This window comes from Pteropus alecto, unplaced genomic scaffold (genome assembly GCF_000325575.1).
Source record: "Pteropus alecto unplaced genomic scaffold, ASM32557v1 scaffold11, whole genome shotgun sequence".
NCBI classification, from domain to species: domain Eukaryota; kingdom Metazoa; phylum Chordata; class Mammalia; order Chiroptera; family Pteropodidae; genus Pteropus; species Pteropus alecto.
The window spans coordinates 1,663,693-1,669,229 of NW_006431956.1; the positions used below are offsets into that span (position 1 = coordinate 1,663,693).

At 45.6% G+C, this 5,537-nt stretch overlaps 1 non-coding gene across 1 annotated transcript; it reads left to right on the top strand.

The window, feature by feature from the left end:
- The first annotated feature begins 4,578 nt into the window (after nucleotides 1-4,578).
- LOC112475723 lies at nucleotides 4,579-4,697 on the top strand. The gene has a single exon (XR_003044839.1). It is a non-coding gene; the product is annotated as a 5S ribosomal RNA (ribosomal RNA).
- Nucleotides 4,698-5,537: the final 840 nt, after the last annotated feature.

A 5,537-nucleotide genomic window follows, 5' to 3' on the forward strand; every position in this document is an offset into this window, starting at 1 on the left:
ATGTTCCCCATCGTCCCGAGCCAGATCTCAAAAGTTTTCTGGAAAGAGGCGAGTGAGGCCCTAAATGCCTGGCTGGCTTCTCAGAGACTTAACGTGATAAGCTGCAAAGAGCCAGTTGTTCGCGGTAGCAGAGGGCCGGAAAGGGGAAAAGGGTGACCTGCACATTACAGCTCGCTGGCAGGAAGAAAGCAGATGTGACTTAGTCGTAAAGAGAATAAATGACAATGGCCAAAATTCCAAACTCCAAACTCTGTTACCCCAGAGCCATACTCTTGCCCCAACACGGATCATCAGCACAGAGAACTCTGACCGTGTGTGTGATTCCAGAGGCGGCTGCTTTTCAGGATAAAGTGATATAGAGCAGGGGTCCCCAACCTCCGGGGCCACAGACCGGCACCAGTCCATGGCCTGTTAGGAACCAGGCCACACACCAGGAGGTGAGCGGCAGGCAAGTGAGCGAAGCTTCATCTGTATGTGCAGCCGCTCCCCAGCGCCAGCATCACCGCCTCGGCTCCGCCTCAGATCCTTAGGCGTTAGGTTCTCACAGGAGCACTGGTGCCTGGTGCCAAAATGGTTGGGGACCGCTGATGTAGAGAATGAGCCAGGGGAGACGCAGCAGAGAAACACAGAAGTTGCTCCGCGACCATCGACTTTTATTAAAACGATGGCATCTACCTGTTGGCATCTCCTTACCTAAGACCAGGTAGCACGCTTGGCAGGGATTGGCTACCCCAGGGCGGGCGGCCCTGAGCATGTGAGAAGCTGTCAGCCTCACTGGGAGCCATCACCAGCAGCCTCCTGCGAAGCTTGCTTTTCTGTGCAGTTAGCTTCTCAGAAAGAACATTCTGGTCCTGGCTAGGGGCCACCTGCCTGCCCTCAGCTCTGCTGGGAAAGCTCGCTCCTAAATGCCCGACACAGCCACATGGTGTTTCCCTTCCCCTCACCCAAAAAAAATATTAAAAAAACAAAAAAAAAAAAAAAAAAAAAGAATATAAAAAAGCAGAAGATGAGTCTCTCAAAAACACATCTTTTTACACACTCAGGACCTTAAAAGCCTCTTAATGGGGCCGACTGGAACATTGAGGCCGAGAACCGCAAAGAAGTACCAGGACGAAGCGTGCAGGATGAGGACAGCAGCGACCCAGCATCAAAACCAGGGAGACACGTGAGCGCTGTGAACCTTAGCAAATCGATCCAGGCCGAATGAGCAAAACCTACGGGATCCAACCTGTGCCCTCCGACAAAAGGTCAGAGGCTGCGGTGGTGCTTCCCCCGCGGCTCGTCCATTAACACACAGAAGACTGTGTGACGGAATAGTGACGACCAAAGGCAGCCGAAGCTGAACCTCGCACGGTGACAGCAACGACATTCATGGATGAAACCAGGAGGCTGCCTGCAGAAGCGGACGCTGGCCCTCAGCGGCCCTCATCCTCGTCCTGGTGCCCTCCACCCTCCCGCTCACCTGCGCAGGTGAGCCAGCCCGCGCATCCTGCCCAGCGCCTCGTTCCCGCTTCTCCGCCCTCCCGGAAAGGCGGGGTGCTCCCCGCACCGACGCTTCGTCCCCCGACCTTTTGTCCATCCCTATCTCTGCTCATTTTCTGGAACATTCCTCCAAGCTCCCCGCAGCGCTTGAGAAGCAATGCGTCTCCTTCAGACATAGCAGCAACTGGAAGGCTGTTTAGAAACAGTCTCTTAGGAACCTCGGTCCTTTGAAATCACAGAACGCTACCAACCTATGCCATGCACGGAGTGGCGTCATTTATCGCAAACAACAGATGCCCTCTCCTAGCTCATGCCCAGGGAGCGTTGTCGCTTAGGACATAGACAAGACGACGACGACTATGAGTATATAAATGTTTTTTTAAAGCCACCCAGAGGGGAAACAGACATAGGAAAAATGACGACAAGCATGAACGCTCCCTCACGCAGCTCTCAAAAGGGTTGGAGAGATTTTTTTTCCTCTAACAAAATTAGTGCATTTGTCACCGAGCTATAAAAGTAAACATGTCTTTTCCTTTCTTTTTTTTTCTTTTTTTTTTTTTTTTTTTTGTGCAAAAACCCGATTTTTGTATTTCCTCAAAAAAGATGGCAGCAAACTATTGAGTTTTTTGTTTTTTGGTTTTTTTTAATTAGGAGCACAGCATTAGGAAATGCGGTTAGCATTAATACGCTGGCTAGATCTTTTCCCTTATAAAGCAGGTTTGTTAAGATACATTTGGGTCCAGCGAGAATTCTATCTTGCCATTCATTCAAGAACAGGAAAAGCCAAAAACAGGAGACCGAAGACTAAAGTTAAGTGATGTAGCTCTTTCCGTAAGTGACCTGAGGTGACCTCCGAAAATGGTCCACTATCCACTTGACCCAGACAATCCCACGAAATCACGCAAATCAAGAGGCTCAAATCTTCGTGTTCGCTTTAAGAACACTCGTGAAATTGCCCAGGCCGTCAAGCATATGCATATCTGAAAAGCCACCGGGTGTCTGAAGGATGTCACTTTACAGAAGCAACGTATGCCATTCCATCGTTACGATGGACTTGGTAGGTATCGGGGTCCAAAACTGAAAAAAGAATACACTGTCCCTAAACCAGAAAAGAAAGGTGCACAGAGGAAAAAAATATCCCAGAAAAAACTGAAGAAACAAAAACTTATGGTCCGGGAGTAAACTTAGCATCAAATAAATACTAATAAAAATAAATAAATACTAATAAAAATACATACATACATACATACATACATACATACATACATACCGAAAGTGACGTAGCCATGGTCACATGAAGAGTTCTGAGCCACGGTCCACTCCAACCATCACACTAACCATATTTACTGCACTTTCTAAAATAATGCCAAAGCCAATTTCTATAAAAAGCTAGCTCCTTCGAATTGGCAAAACTTGACTTTTTTCTCCTGTGCTTTAAAGGAAGTGAAATTCATTTCACCTCAGAGGGAGCAGCTCTGCCCTGCCAGCTTCAAGCCTCAGCAGGCAGCGGATGAACCCAGAGGGAGCACAAGACAGGGCTTAGAGAGGCCCCCCCATAACGGGCGGCCTCGGGGGTCTGTCTTCGGTACTCCACGAGAGAAGAAAATAATCTAAGACCAACATCTTAAGGTGAATCTAAAAGACTGTTTAGAAGGGAAGAGGTCAGCCATTTCCACTGTCCAGTCCTCGAGAATTTTTAAAGCTTATTCTCACCCACATCGGTGTGGTTTCGTCTTGACGCGGAGGAGAAAAGAAAGAAATGAAAACCAATTCTTTTCTAATTGAGATGAAATTTCAGAAATACAACACTTTCCAAATCTTTAATGGTCAACTCACAGGACAGTGAACGATTTTCTATCCCGTCGTCTCCAAGACATGGGAAAAAGGAAAACCAAGTATTTTCACTTCTACATCTAAAAACAGTGATTTCAGCTTCCTTTAAAATCTCCGCTCTCCTACGACCATCTGAACCAAGTGCAAAAGCATCCTAGTCTTACTTCATTCCAAATCCAACATGAAGAAAACCCCTATTGATATGATCCCATATAACCTCTGCAAAGACTCAGTCTCCTCAATAAAGATCACAGCACACACCCACAAAGATTAAAGCGATGCATTTACAGCATCTCATACGTACTGAATCTCCATTACATGGTGGTGTCAGTTTCAAGACACTATAAGACCAGGAGTTACTGGGGCTCTCTAAAGCCTCATCCTCCTCATCTCGAAACCAGGGCTAATAAAACTCTCATCCAGTAGAGGAAGCACAAAGCAGCGAGAAGGCTGGCAAACAGGAGACGTTTAAACAGTTATTACGTTTAACGTTATTCAGAGTAAACAGGTAATTCCGAATCTGATTAATTCCACAGTCCTTTCATCCGTAAACCCTAGACCTACGGATCCAAACAAATGTGCAGTTTTTAAATGAGCGCCTGTTTAAATTATACTGAAAATGAGACTTTGTAGGCACTTGCCATTGGAATTTCAGACTCCTGTACTAGACTTTAAAGTGATGCCGTTCATACTTCAGTTTTGACTGAAATGGAACACAATCATAGCAACTTGACAGATTTAGGAGAAAGTAAAGAAGATACGCTTTAATTACTTTTTCTAAGACACCTTTTCTTGGCCAATAAAAACTTCAGAGGGGAAAAAAAAAAATCACAGGATAAAAATGTGTTCCCCCTTCCCATGTGTCACCAGCTCCAAACTCCTGTTCCAAACCCACAACTGCTGATGTCATCATCCGTGCTACTTTGCAGAGTTCGCCAAAAGCTTTAACGAGCACTTTATCTACCAAAATGTATCATTTTTGTTCTTAAAAGAAATCAAAAAGAATGAGAACAAAAAGCACAATAGATTCTTTCTTTAACCCGAGTCAAAGACATCTATCTTATCACATGAAAGTAAAATTTTTTGATCAGTGAGTGTCATCTTATCAATAACACAAGGGACCCTAACTGTCAATATATGGGGAAGAAGTATATTTTAAAATTCACTGCAGGTTCACCAGACAGGGAGTATAATGGTGGCATCTTCTAATCAGAACACTGCTGAAGTGATGGTGTAAAACCAATCCTTAAAAACTTATTTAGGGTCTATGGCCATGCCACCCTGAACAAGCCCGATCCCGTCTGATCTCGGAAGCTAAGCAGGGTCGGGCCTGGTTAGTACTTGGATGGGAGACCACCTAGGAAAACCAGGTGCTGTAGGCATAAAAAATAAGGGACTGTAAGCTGACAAGGTCCTTGCAATCTGTGAGGTCAACCAAGGGTTGCCTCGCCTAAAAAAAAAAACAGAAAAAGAAGTAATCTATTTTATTTGGTAGCTTTATATGAATCACGTAACATTCCTTGTTACACTGCAAGCTCTAAATCTTCTCTTATTTACAATTTACAGTCCTGTCCATAAATATCTATTTACACTGATTTCAACACTTGTTTCAGCCAACAAGATCATTTTTCCTATAAATTGTCCCAGGACATCTTTCGTCTTCCAAAGAGAGGCAATACTGCCTAGTGGCCCAAGGCAAACAGCTAGAACGAAAGTTCGGGTCAGATTCTTTCACTCACTGCGTTACCAGGGGGCGGCAGCCATCCACCCACGCCATCAACATTAGTGAGTGAGGTCCACTCACTCAGCCCGTCTGGGGTGCTGGGACACACAGGGCTATTTGGAATGGTCCTTTCTAGTCCTAGAACTTATTAGAGCAAACTCAGTCAGGTATTCTTTCTGGCTTGTATGCAAAGACACGCTGACCGAGCCCAGGCCATACCATTATTGGGGTTATTTGTGAAGGCTACGATCATGCTCCTGTATGTCTCCACCTTCTCAATGCCTCAGAGCAGAAATGGAAACATGACCCCGCGTGGAACTTATGTCACTTAACGATGAGAGCGCTTCACTCCTGCATAGTGAAGTACAACCCACCGACTATTTCACAGATATCTCAAGCCATTGTCAACCAAGGCCAGTGGTGTTTTCACGGTACTTGGCAGACATGAGTCCAAAAGACGGATCGCTCAGCCACATCTGCATAGCTGTGCTGAATCACA